This window comes from Zea mays, chromosome 5 (genome assembly GCF_902167145.1).
Source record: "Zea mays cultivar B73 chromosome 5, Zm-B73-REFERENCE-NAM-5.0, whole genome shotgun sequence".
In the NCBI taxonomy this organism is placed as follows: Eukaryota; Viridiplantae; Streptophyta; class Magnoliopsida; order Poales; family Poaceae; genus Zea; species Zea mays.
The window spans coordinates 181,566,054-181,579,002 of record NC_050100.1 but is presented as its reverse complement, the minus strand read 5'-3'; positions in this window follow the sequence as shown (position 1 = coordinate 181,579,002).

Below are 12,949 nucleotides of genomic sequence, written 5' to 3'. Positions count from 1 at the left end.
GTAAAAAGAAATTAGTGGAGAGAGAGAGAGAGAGAGAAGTAAAGTCTTATACTCCCTCCGTTCTAAATTATAAGTCTTTTTTAGTTTTTTTTAGATACATAGTTTTTATTATGTATATAGACACAGAGTACATCTATTATGTATCTAGATATAGAATATTTCTAGGTGCATACAAAAACGATGTATTTAGAAATGATAGAAAGGCTGTCAATGTATTGTAAAAGATATGATGTTACACATATAGACAATGATAGCCGAGAGTTTATAGAAACAGAACCAATCAACAGATTACCTTGCTTAATAGAGATCGATTTATCTATCAATGGAGATCATTGCCTAATAGAGATCAATCTATCTATCCTAACCTTATAAGCATGATTCTAACACCAATCAATGGAGATCCTTTCCTAATAGAAACCGATCTATCTACCTAACCATATAGGCAGTATTCTAACAAGAAAATCCAAAATGACTTATAATTTGGAACAGAGTGATTACATGCCAAGGGGCAGTAAACCAAGAATTGAGGAAGTTTTAAATATGTACTATCACTGGTCAAATACACACAATAAACTCTTATACAGCTATGTGGGGAAATACGACATCTGTTTTTCAAAAGAACAGAAGAATTCTTACATTTGTATGATCACCAGCCTCTCGAAGTTTGACTAGATAAGAACAATCGTCCACATCAACTTGGATAGAATATGACCTATGTTTTTCTTCACCATACGTACTTTTTATCTTCTCATTGTTTATGTTTAAATGGTGAAGATAACCATGGGCATCTTCTACTGTGGCTCGGATTCCGTCACCAAGTGGGGATGCATGGATCTTTAACTTTTGTTCTGATACATCTTCCCTTAACCACTGATATGTTCCAAGTCCATGTGCAGTGGCTCTACATGTATCTTTGTTTCTTATTCTGGAGACTATAGAGCTCTGTTGGTCAACATAATGTGCTAACTGTATATAGGATGCCAAACCTATAGAACTCTCATACGTGCTACTGATGACGGCCATCTTATCATGTAGCTGCGCCCATTTGGCAATATGAGCTGCATTCTCAAAACCTCCAACAACACTAGGCTTTATAACCTGAGCATGACAATTAAAGCAGGTTAAATATAAAAATAGAATAAGCAACCTTCGAAACTAGGACAGTTTTTCTTGGTACTCACAAGAGCAATTATTCCTGGATGAACAAATTGATGAAGCTTACAAATTACATCCCCCCTAAGGTTGTCAATAGTCTCATCAAGTGCAACAGGCAAGACATTCTTTTCACAGAACTTGATGAGATCATATACAGAGCTCACTGGTTCCTGTAAAGTAAAAAAAAGAAAAGTAGAAGAAGATTCTGAAGAAAGAACAAGATGAAAACATGCATTGTGCAAACAGAATGAACTGCAGCCCTGAATAACAGTGCTATAGAATAAGGTGGAGCGGTAGCCAAGTTTCTTATTTATGCAACCAACCACCTGGGCACAGGTGCTCCTATTTTCCGAACAAATGGCACTATCAATTTAGTGGTAAGTGACATGGCCATTGACATTGAGACACCCATGGTAACTTCCTCAATCTCAAAAACCTGCCAGTCTCTCGAAAGTGTTCATAAAGGTAGGGTGTGTGTATGTGTGTTCATAAGGGTGAGTGCATGATGTGTATGTGAGTGACTTTTTAATACATAGCTTATGAAAATAAGGTAAATTACCTCAATGTATTCCAAATGAAGACTTTGTACCCTGGATCCAAATTCAACTGCCTGTTCATATGTCCATTTCTGATTTGCATCAACACGGATATTGATCTGGTACCCCACAACTTCTCTTATTTTATGAAGAACAGTTGCATCCTCAATGGGGCTTTCACGGCGCCCAACCTTCCAATGCGAAAGTGGAAAAGATATAATGTTATACCTTGGATTAGCAAAAAAATCCTATAAAAGCATTAACTTCCATGTCTTATGATTATGGAACAAGTTAAATAGTTACCTTCAGTTTAAATGTGGTAAAACCTTCAGCAACCAGTTTGGCGACACCAAGTGCTACTTCCATTGGAGAGCCATTGCAATCTACGAGTGCACAAATTTGTATGCTTGCAGAACTGTTCTGATTATATTCAACCACATTCTCGTCTCGGCAGAACAGGTCACAACCAGAGAGAACTTTGAACAAACTACATTTCCGTTGTGATGCAAGTAAATTAAGAATAGCCATCTCCAAACCGCATTTAACACTTGGGAATATCGAAGAAGGCTGAGATGAAGGAAAAACAAAGAAAAGTTTAATCCTAAATGGGGTTTTCATGGTGCCCAACCTTCCAAGTCAGTATTAACAAGTTTGAGAAGTTATCTTACAGGAACCCCGAGGCTTGTCCATATCCAATTGGAAAAGGACCCTCTCAGTAAGGGAATAATATCTAGCACAGAATCTTTCACCCTATGGAGAAGATATCTAATTTGCTCTTCGACATCCAACAGATCCTCTTCATGAATTTCGATTGGTGCAACCTGTTACAAGAAGTCGATCAGGACTAGAAATATGGAAAACACTCTAAGATGTATTACCTAACAAAATTAACTTGACCACCATTTTCTGAACATGCAAAATCAGAGCTATAGTTGCTCGGAAGCATATTTAGTAGCCCAAGCCAATTGCTATGCTACCATGCAAACACATGTGAACTGTTTGGATAGATCTGGACACATCAGATCTAATCCAGTAAAACTTGAGCTATTTTCTGTAAATGATTTTCCAAAATATTTTAGGGTTGTTTGCAGGTCCTTATGTTCGCTTAAATCTAATCAGTCTGCATGGCATCCATTGGTTTACATTGGAACCACACATGAACACATGATAGCGCCAAAAATGGTTACAATATGGTAGGTGAGTTTGGTCAGTATATGTAGTTGGTTTTTTCCACACAGAGTGGTAGGTCAGTTCAAAGTCTCCAAAGCAAGGTTCATATTCAAAGAGTCGAAGTACCATTTGTGAAGACTTGAGGTATCTTCTGAAGTGTGCTACATCAACATTGTTCAAGAGTTGCACACTTTGACAACATCTATTTTGGATGTCATTTGTCTCTTTTATTTTCAAGTATAGGGCATAGTGTGAAAACTCCCAAATGCAGTTGTCGGGGAAATGATCACCGGTCCCTGGACCCACCAGTCAGTGAACGCGCTAAGAAAAGAGCCCTTGACCGCTGGGCCCGTTAGTTAGTCGGAAGAGGCAGGTGTGCCAACCCTGGAAGGACCCGTCCCTGGTCGAACTCCATGGCACCGAACCTGGAGCCGAGCGTGGTGGAGCCTGACAAGGGAGGGCGGGTGTGTCGGAAGGGGCCCACTTGAGTGGATCCCGTGCCTGACCCCCGACTGACCCGCCATAAATGACTGACAGCATTAACCACGTCTGGCACCGAGCCACATCGTGGGCACCGGTTCGCTTCCCACTCATGACCTACGGACCCCTCGGGCCGCATAGCACTCATGACCTACAAGCCCCTGGACTGAGGCGCACGGATGGCCCGCCCGCCCTCGGACAGCGACACACTTATGGCCTATAGGACTAGGCCTGACTGCGCAGACCTCTCGCAGGGCACTACACGACGGGCTGCACCGAGCCCCAGGCTACAGAAGCCAGGGGTCGGCGTAGCCGGAATGATGGCGCCTGGGACCATCGCCGCCCGCGTGTCATCCACTACGATAAATACGTGACAATCAGGCAGCTCCGGGCCCCGCGAGTACGCGTGGACCCACCCGAGGTAAAACGCTGGTTTTACCCTTGCCTTACGGCTCCTTCCCAGGGAAGCCACCACTGGTCGACCCCTGTCCTAGCCTATAAAAGGGAGAGGCTGACCTCTATGCAAGGGGATCAACAGATGGACCGATCGAGGAACAAAAGGACGGACTGAGGGACGACCAGACCGGACGCCTTCAGACGGAGACGAGCCCACAAGGACGAACACTTGGAGCAGCGCCGACGAGGACCAGGAGGCCGGAGCCCCATCAAGCCAAGACTTAGCTAGGACTCCACCACTTCCACCCCGATAAGAGATCTGGGTGTAAGTAGAGGGACTCTAACTCTCATCAAGAGGATGACACTATGTGTCGGGGACCATAATTAGGGGTACCCTCAAGACGCCTAATTCTCAGCTGGTAACCCCCATCAGCATAAAGCTGCAGAGGCCTGATGGGTGCGATTAAGTCAGGGATCAGTCCATACGAGTGACTCGATCACGCTTCACCCGAGCCTAGCCTCGGCCTCGGGCAGCCGACCTCGAGGGACTTCCGTCTCGCCCGAGGCCCCCCTTTTAACGGCGGACACATCTCCGGCTCGCCCGAGGCCTTGGCTTCGCTAAGAAGCAACCCTGACTAAATCGCCGCACCGACCGACCGAGTTGCAGGGGCATTTAACGCAAAGGTGGCCTGACACCTCTATCCTGACGCATGCCCCCCGGCAGAGCCGAAGTGACCGTCGTCACTCCGCTGCTCCACTGACCGGTCTGACAGAAGGACAGCGCCGCCTGCGCCACTCCGACTGCGGTGCCACTCGACAGAGTGAGTCTGACAGGCAGTCAGGCCTCGCCAGGGGCGCCATAGGGAACTCCGCTCCGCCCGACCCCAGGGCTCGGACTCGGGCTAAGACCCGGAAGACGGCGAACTCCGCTCCGCCCGACCCCAGGGCTCGGACTCGGGCTAAGACCCGGAAGACGGCGAACTCCGCTCCGCCCGACCCCAGGGCTCGGACTCGGGCTAAGACCCGGAAGACGGCGAACTCCGCTCCGCCCGACCCCAGGGCTCGGACTCGGGCTAAGACCCAGAAGACGGCGAACTCCGCTCCGCCCGACCCCAGGGCTCGGACTCGGGCTCGGCCCCGGAAGACGACGAACTCCGCCTCGCCCGACCCCAGGGCTCGGACTCCGCCCTGGCCTCTGCCAAACGACTTCCGCCTCGCCCGACCCAGGGGCTCGGACTCGGCCTCGGCAACGGAAGGCAGATTCGACCCCAGCTTCGGAGGAGCCCCCACGTCGCCCGGCCTCGGGCGCGGGCCCGCCACGTCAACAGGGAGCGCCATCACCACTCTACCCCGAGCCGACTCGGGCCGCAGAGAACAAGACCGGTGTCCCATCTGACCAGCTCCGCCAGATAGGCAATGATGGCGCCTCCCAAGCTCCATGACGGCGACGGCTCTCAGCTCTCTTACGGAAGCAGGTGAACGTCAGCAAGGACTCGACCGCTCCGACAGCTGTCCTTCCGCCAAGCTCCGTTGCTCCTCCGACAGCCACGACATCACGCCAGCAGGGTGCCAAGATCTCTCCGGCTGCCACATTGGCATGTACTTAGGGCGCTAGCTCTCCCTCCGCTAGACACGTAGCACTCTGCTACACCCCTCATTGTACACCTGGATCCTCTCCTTACGACTATAAAAGGAAGGACCAGGGCCTTCTTAGAGAAGGTTGGCCGCGCGGGACCGAGGACGGGACAGGCGCTCTCTTGGGGCCGCTCGCTTCCCTCACCCGCGTGGACGCTTGTAACCCCCCTACTGCAAGCGCACCCGACCTGGGCGCGGGACGAACACGAAGGCCGCGGGACTTCCACCTCTCTCACGCCCGTCTCCGGCCACCTCGCCTCTCCCCCCTTCGCGCTCGCCCACGCGCTCGACCCATCTGGGCTGGGGCACGCAACAGACTCACTCGTCGGCTTAGGGACCCCCGGTCTCGAAACGCCGACAGTTGGCGCGCCAGGTAGGGGCCTGCTGCGTGTTGACGAACAGCTTCCCGTCAAGCTCCAGATGGGCAGTCTCCAGCAACCTCTCCGGCCCGGGACGGTGCTCCGTTTCGGGAGTCTTAAGTTCATGTCCTTCGACGGCAACTACGACATGATACTCCTTCCACCGCCGTGCGACAACGACAATGGCGGCCGACAACCCGCCCGCCGGCGGCGGAATCGACGACATCTTCCCCGCGTGGTGGAAGAACAACATTCGAGCTCGCTCCGTCCTCTCCCCCGCCAACGGAGGAGGAGGCGGGGCAACCAAGGCCAAGCGGGAGGCCGCGCTTCGTCGGTCGTCGAGCGAATCGACGCCCCCGACGCCTCGACGGAAGGCACGCCGGGCGTCGACCTCGCGTTCGAGACGAAGGCAGGCGCCGTCCCCCCGCGACACGCTGATCCCGAGCAAGAAGACGACGCCAGCGCGCTCGCGGAGAGCTTGCAGGACGTCGCCCTTGTACCTGAGATGACGGCGCAACCAGTCACCGATGTGACTACGTCGCTCCGCGTCGACCAAAAGGTACTGACTAATCCCCATCTTACGTCATTTCGACTCGGCCTCAACCCGCCTAGCAACCTTGCTTTGGCGGGCGCTCTCATTGAGGCGAGTGCAACCCCACTGGGGTTTCGTATGCGGTCGCCTTGTGACCGGTTGACGGACGTCTCAACCTACGGGCCCTCTGGGTCCGAGGAAGATGACGATCCCAGCATCTGTTGGGATTTCTCTGGACTTGGCAACCCCAGTGCCATGCGGGACTTCATGACCGCATGTAACTACTGCCTTTCCGACTGTTCCGACGGAAGCCGCAGTCTTGACAACGAGGGGTGCGGCCCAAGCCGCGAATGTTTCCACATCGAGCTAGGGGATCCCTCCGAAGGCAACCATCTCGGCATGCCGGAGGACGGTGGTCTTCCTAGGCCGGCGCCTCGCGCCGACATCCCGCGGGAGCTAGCTGTGGTCCCCGTTCCGGCGGGGGGTTACGACCCACAACTCGAGCAAGTCCGCGGGGCGCAGGCTAGGCTCAACGAGTGAACGGGAGCGCTTGAGCCGATCCGTCGGGACGTCGGACAGGTATGGGCGGGCCAACCCCCGGCCGGAGAAATACGTCACCTGCCCCAAGGTCTCCAGCACCGCGTCGCCAACGATGTCAGGGTCAGGCCGCCACCCGCATCCAGCGGGGTCGGTCAGAACCTGGCAGCCGCAGCGATGCTCCTCCGCACGATGCCGGAGCCATCAACTACCGAGGGTCGGCGAATCCAGGGAGAGCTCAAGAATCTCCTGGAAGGCGCTGCGGCCCGACAGGCCGAGAGCACTGCCTCCCGAAGGCAGGGATACCCCTCGGAACCTCATGCCGCGACTTCCCGATTCATGCGGGAAGCCTCGGCCTACACCGGGCGCACGCGCAACACCGCGCCTGCGGCCCCGGGCCACCTCGGCAACGAGCACCATCGACGCGACCGTCGGGCCCACCTCGACGAAAGGGTGCGCCGAGGCTACCACCCCAGACGTGGGGGGCGCTACGACAGCGGGGAGGATCGGAGTCCCTCGCCCGAACCACCCGGTCCGCAGGCCTTCAGTCGGGCCATCCGACGGGCGCCGTTCCCGACCCGGTTCCGACCCCCGACTACTATCACGAAGTACTCGGGGGAAACGAGACCGGAACTGTGGCTTGCGGACTACCGCCTGGCCTGCCAACTGGGTGGAACGGACGACGACAACCTCATCATCCGGAACCTCCCCCTGTTCCTCTCCGACACTGCTCGCGCCTGGTTGGAGCACCTGCCTCCGGGGCAGATCTCCAGCTGGGACGACTTGGTCCAAGCCTTCGCCGGCAATTTCCAGGGCACATACGTGCACCCCGGGAATTCCTGGGACCTTCGAAGCTGCCGACAGCAGCCGGGAGAGTCGCTCCGGGACTACATCCGGCGATTCTCGAAGCAGCGCACCGAGCTGCCCAACATCACCGACTCGGATGTCATCGGCGCGTTCCTCGCCGGCACCACCTGCCGCGACCTGGTGAGTAAGTTGGGTCGCAAGACCCCCACCAGGGCGAGCGAGCTGATGGACATCGCCACCAAGTTCGCCTCTGGCCAGGAGGCGGTCGAGGCTATCTTCCGAGAGGACAAGCAGCCCCAGGGCCGCCCATCGGAAGAGGCTCCCGAGGCGTCTACTCCGCGCGGCGCCAAGAAGAAGGGCAAGAAGAAGTCGCAATCGAAACGCGACGCCGCCGACGCGGACCTTGTCGCCGCCGCCGAGTACAAGAACCCTCGGAAGCTCCCCGGAGGTGCAAACCTCTTCGACAAGATGCTCAAGGAGCCGTGCCCCTATCATCAGGGGCCCGTCAAGCACACTCTCGAGGAGTGCGTCATGCTTCGGCGCCACTTCCACAGGGCCGGGCCACCCGCGGAGGGTGGCAGGGCCCACGACGACGACAAGAAGGAAGATCACCAAGCAGGAGAATACCCCGAGGTCCGCGACTGCTTCATGATCTACGGTGGGCATGCGGCGAATGCCTCGGCTCGGCATCGCAAACAAGAGCGCCAGGAGGTCTGCTCGGTAAAGGTGGCGGCGCCAGTTTACCTAGACTGGTCCGACAAGCCCATCACCTTCGACCAGGCTGACCACCCCGACGGCGTGCCGAGCCCGGGGAAATACCCGCTCGTCGTCGACCCCGTCATCGGCAACGTCAGGCTCACCAAGGTCCTGATGGATGGGGGCAGCTGCCTCAACATCATCTACGCCGAGACCCTCAAGCTCCTGCGCGTCGATCTGTCCTCCGTCCGAGCAGGCGCTGCGCCCTTCCACGGGATCATCCCTGGGAAGCGCGTCCAGCCCCTCGGACAACTCGACCTCCCCGTCTGCTTCGGAACACCCTCCAACTTCCGAAGGGAGACCTTGACGTTCGAGGTGGTCGGGTTCCGAGGAACCTACCACGCGGTACTGGGAAGGCCATGCTACGCGAAGTTCATGGCCGTCCCCAACTACACCTACCTGAAGCTGAAGATGCCGGGCCCCAACGGGGTCATCACCGTCGACCCCACGTACAAACACGCATTCGAATGCGACGTGGAGTGCGTGGAGTACGCCGAGGCCCTCGCCGAGTCCGAGGCCCTCATCGCCGACCTGGAGAACCTCTCCAAAGAGGTGCCAGATGTGAAGCGCCATGCCGGCAACTTCGAGCCAGCGGAGACGGTTAAGGCTGTCCCACTCGACCCCAGTGGCGACGCCTCCAAGCAGATCCGGATCGGTTCCGGGCTCGACCCCAAATAGGAAGCAGTGCTCATCGACTTTCTCCGCGCAAACGCCGACGTCTTTGCGTGGAGTCCCTCGGACATGCCCGGCATACCGAGGGATGTCGCCGAGCACTCGCTGGATATTCGGGCCGGAGCCCGACCCGTCAGGCAGCCTTTGCGCCGATTCGACGAGGAGAAGCGCAGAGTGATTGGCGAAGAGATCCACAAGCTGATGGCAGCGGGGTTCATCAAAGAGGTATTCCATCCCGAATGGCTTGCCAACCCTGTGCTTGTGAGGAAGAAAGGGGGGAAATGGCGGATGTGTGTAGACTACACTGGTCTCAACAAAGCATGTCCGAAGGTTCCCTACCCTCTGCCTCGCATCGATCAAATCGTGGATTCCACTGCTGGGTGCGAAACCCTGTCCTTCCTCGATGCCTACTCAGGGTATCACCAAATCCGGATGAAAGAGTCCGACCAGCTCGCGACTTCTTTCATCACGCCGTTCGGCATGTACTGCTATGTCACCATGCCGTTCGGTTTGAGGAATGCGGGCGCGACGTACCAGCGGTGTATGAACCATGTGTTCGGCGAACACATCGGTCGCACAGTCGAGGCCTACGTCGATGACATCGTAGTCAAGACAAGGAAGGCTTCCGACCTCCTCTCCGACCTTGAAGTGACATTCCGATGTCTCAAGGCGAAAGGAGTCAAGCTTAATCCTGAGAAGTGTGTCTTCGGGGTGCCCCGAGGCATGCTCCTGGGGTTCATCGTCTCCGAGCGTGGCATCGAAGCCAACCCGGAGAAGATCGCAGCCATCACCAGCATGGGACCCATCAAGGACTTAAAAGGCGTACAGAGGGTCATGGGATGTCTTGCGGCCCTGAGCCGCTTCATCTCACGCCTCGGCGAAAGAGGTCTGCCTCTGTACCGCCTCTTAAGGAAGGCCGAGTGTTTCACTTGGACCCCTGAGGCCGAGGAAGCCCTCGGGAACCTGAAGGCGCTCCTTACGAAGGCGTCTGTCTTGGTGCCCCCAGCTGATGGAGAAGCCCTCTTGGTCTACGTCGCCGCAACCACTCAGGTGGTTAGCGCCGCGATTGTGGTCGAGAGGCAAGAGGAAGGGCATGCATTGCCCGTTCAGAGGCCAGTCTACTTCGTCAGCAAAGTACTGTCCGAGACCAAGATCCGCTACCCACAAGTTCAGAAGCTGCTGTATGCTGTGATCCTAACAAGACGGAAGTTACGACACTACTTCGAGTCTCATCCGGTAACTGTGGTGTCATCCTTCCCCCTGGGGGAGATCATCCAGTGCCGAGAGGCCTCGGGCAGGATCGCAAAGTGGGCGGTGGAAATCATGGGCGAAACGATCTCGTTCGCCCCTCGGAAGGCCATCAAGTCCCAGGTGTTGGCGGACTTCGTGGCCGAATGGGTCGACACCCAGCTGCCGACAGCTCCGATCCAACCGGAGCTCTGGACCATGTTTTTCGACGGGTCGCTGATGAAGACGGGAGCCGGCGCGGGCCTGCTCTTCATCTCGCCCCTCGGAAAGCACCTACGCTACGTGCTACGCCTCCATTTCCCGGCATCCAACAATGTGGCCGAGTACGAAGCTCTGGTCAACGGGTTGCGGATCGCCATCGAGCTAGGGGTCAGACGCCTCGACGCCCGCGGTGACTCGCAGCTCGTCATCGACCAAGTCATGAAGAACTCCCACTGCCGCGACCCGAAGATGGAGGCCTACTGCGATGAGGTTCGGCGCCTGGAAGACAAGTTCTTCGGGCTCGAGCTCAACCACATCGCTCGGCGCTACAACGAGACTGCAGACGAGCTGGCTAAAATAGCCTCGGGGCGAACGACGGTCCCCCCAGACGTCTTCTCCCGGGATCTGCATCAACCCTCTGTCAAGATCGACGACGCTCCCGAGCCCGAGGCACCCTCGGCCCCCGAGGGCGAGGCACTGGACGTCGAGGAAGGGCAGAGCGGGGCCACGCCTGATCAAGATTGGCAGGCCCCGTACCTGCAATATCTCCGCCGAGGAGAGCTACCCCTCGACCAAGCCGAGGCTCGGCGGGTAGCGCGACGCGCCAAGTCGTTCGTCTTACTGGGCGATGAGGAGGAGCTCTACCACCGCAGCCCCTCAGGCGTCCTCCAGCGATGCATCTCCATCGCCGAAGGTCAGGAACTCCTGCAAGAAATACACTCGGGGGCTTGCGGCCATCATGCAGCACCCCGAGCCCTTGTCGGGAATGCTTTCCGGCAAGGCTTCTACTGGCCAACGGCGGTGGCTGACGCCACTAGAATTGTCCGCACCTGCGAAGGGTGCCAATTCTATGCGAAGCAGACCCACCTGCCCGCTCAGGCTCTGCAGGCGATACCCATCACCTGGCCCTTTGCTGTATGGGGTCTGGACCTCGTCGGTCCCTTGCAGAAGGCGCCCGGGGGCTACACGCACCTGCTGGTCGCCATCGACAAATTCTCCAAGTGGATCGAGGTCCGACCCCTGAACAGCATCAGGTCCGAGCAGGCGGTGGCGTTTTTCACCAACATCATCCATCGCTTCGGGGTCCCAAACTCCATCATCACCGACAACGGTACCCAGTTCACCGGCAAAAAATTCTTGGATTTCTGCGAAGACCACCACATCCGGGTGGACTGGGCTGCCGTGGCTCATCCCATGACGAATGGGCAAGTAGAGCGTGCCAACGACATGATTCTACAAGGGCTCAAGCCCCGGATCTACAACGGCCTCAACAAGTTCGGCAAGCGATGGATGAAGGAACTCCCCTCGGTGGTCTGGAGCCTGAGGACAACGCCAAGCCGAGCCACGGGTTTCACGCCGTTCTTCCTGGTCTATGGGGTGAAAGGGAAATAGGCTTTAAACCTTTTCCTAAATGATTTTGGTGATTGAATGTCCAACACAAACAATTGGACTAATTAGTTTGCTCTAGATTTTATGTTCTACAGGTGCCAAAGATTCAACATAAAACCAATAAAAAGAACAAGACAAAAGTCAAAATAAAGGAGCAAAGGGGCAACCGAAGGCACCCCTGGTCTGGCGCACCGGACTGTCCGGTGTGCCACCGGACAGTGAACAGTACTGTCCGGTGCACCAGGGAACGCTGACTCCAACTCTTCACTCTCGGGAATTCTCGGAAGCCGGCGCGCTATAATTCACCGGACTGTCCGGTGTGCACCGGACATGTCCGGTGCTCCAACGGAACGCGGCCTCAGGAACTCGGCAGCCTCGGGATTTCACGAAGACTGCTCCGCTAAAATTCACCGGACTGTCCGGTGTACACCGGACTGTCCGGTGTGCCAGCGGAGCAACGGTCATCTGCGCCCAACGGTCGACTCTGACAGTAAACAGTGCAGAACAGTACACGCGGCAGAAGTCAGAGCAGAGGATCAGAGAGGCACCGGACTGTCCGGTGTGCACCGGACTGTCCGGTGCCACATGAGGACAAAGCCTCCAACGGTCGACCAGCTCCAATCTCAACGGATAGGATGACGTGGCTGGGGCACCGGACATGTCCGGTGTGCACCGGACTGTCCGGTGCGCCCATCGGCCAGCAGACTTCATCAACGGCTAGTTTTTGGATGGTGGCTATAAATACCACCCCAACCGGCCACTTCAATGTGTGGGAGTCCAAGCAACATTCCAAGTCATCTAGTTGACATACTCAAGCCCTCCCAACCACCTATATTCATTGATACATCCTATACACAAGATCTAGCCCACTACAACCAACACAAGTGCCACAAAAGAGAGAGTGAGCAATTGAGAGCTACTCAATTGAGTTTAGCCCTAGTGCCTTGTGAGATTCATTGAGAGATAGTGTGTGCTACATCCTTGTGTTCATTTGCGCGTGGAGTTTTTGACTCCCATTCGAACTTCCTCCAAAGTGTTGGAGGCTTGTAAAAGCTAGCAAGAGACACCAAAGATTG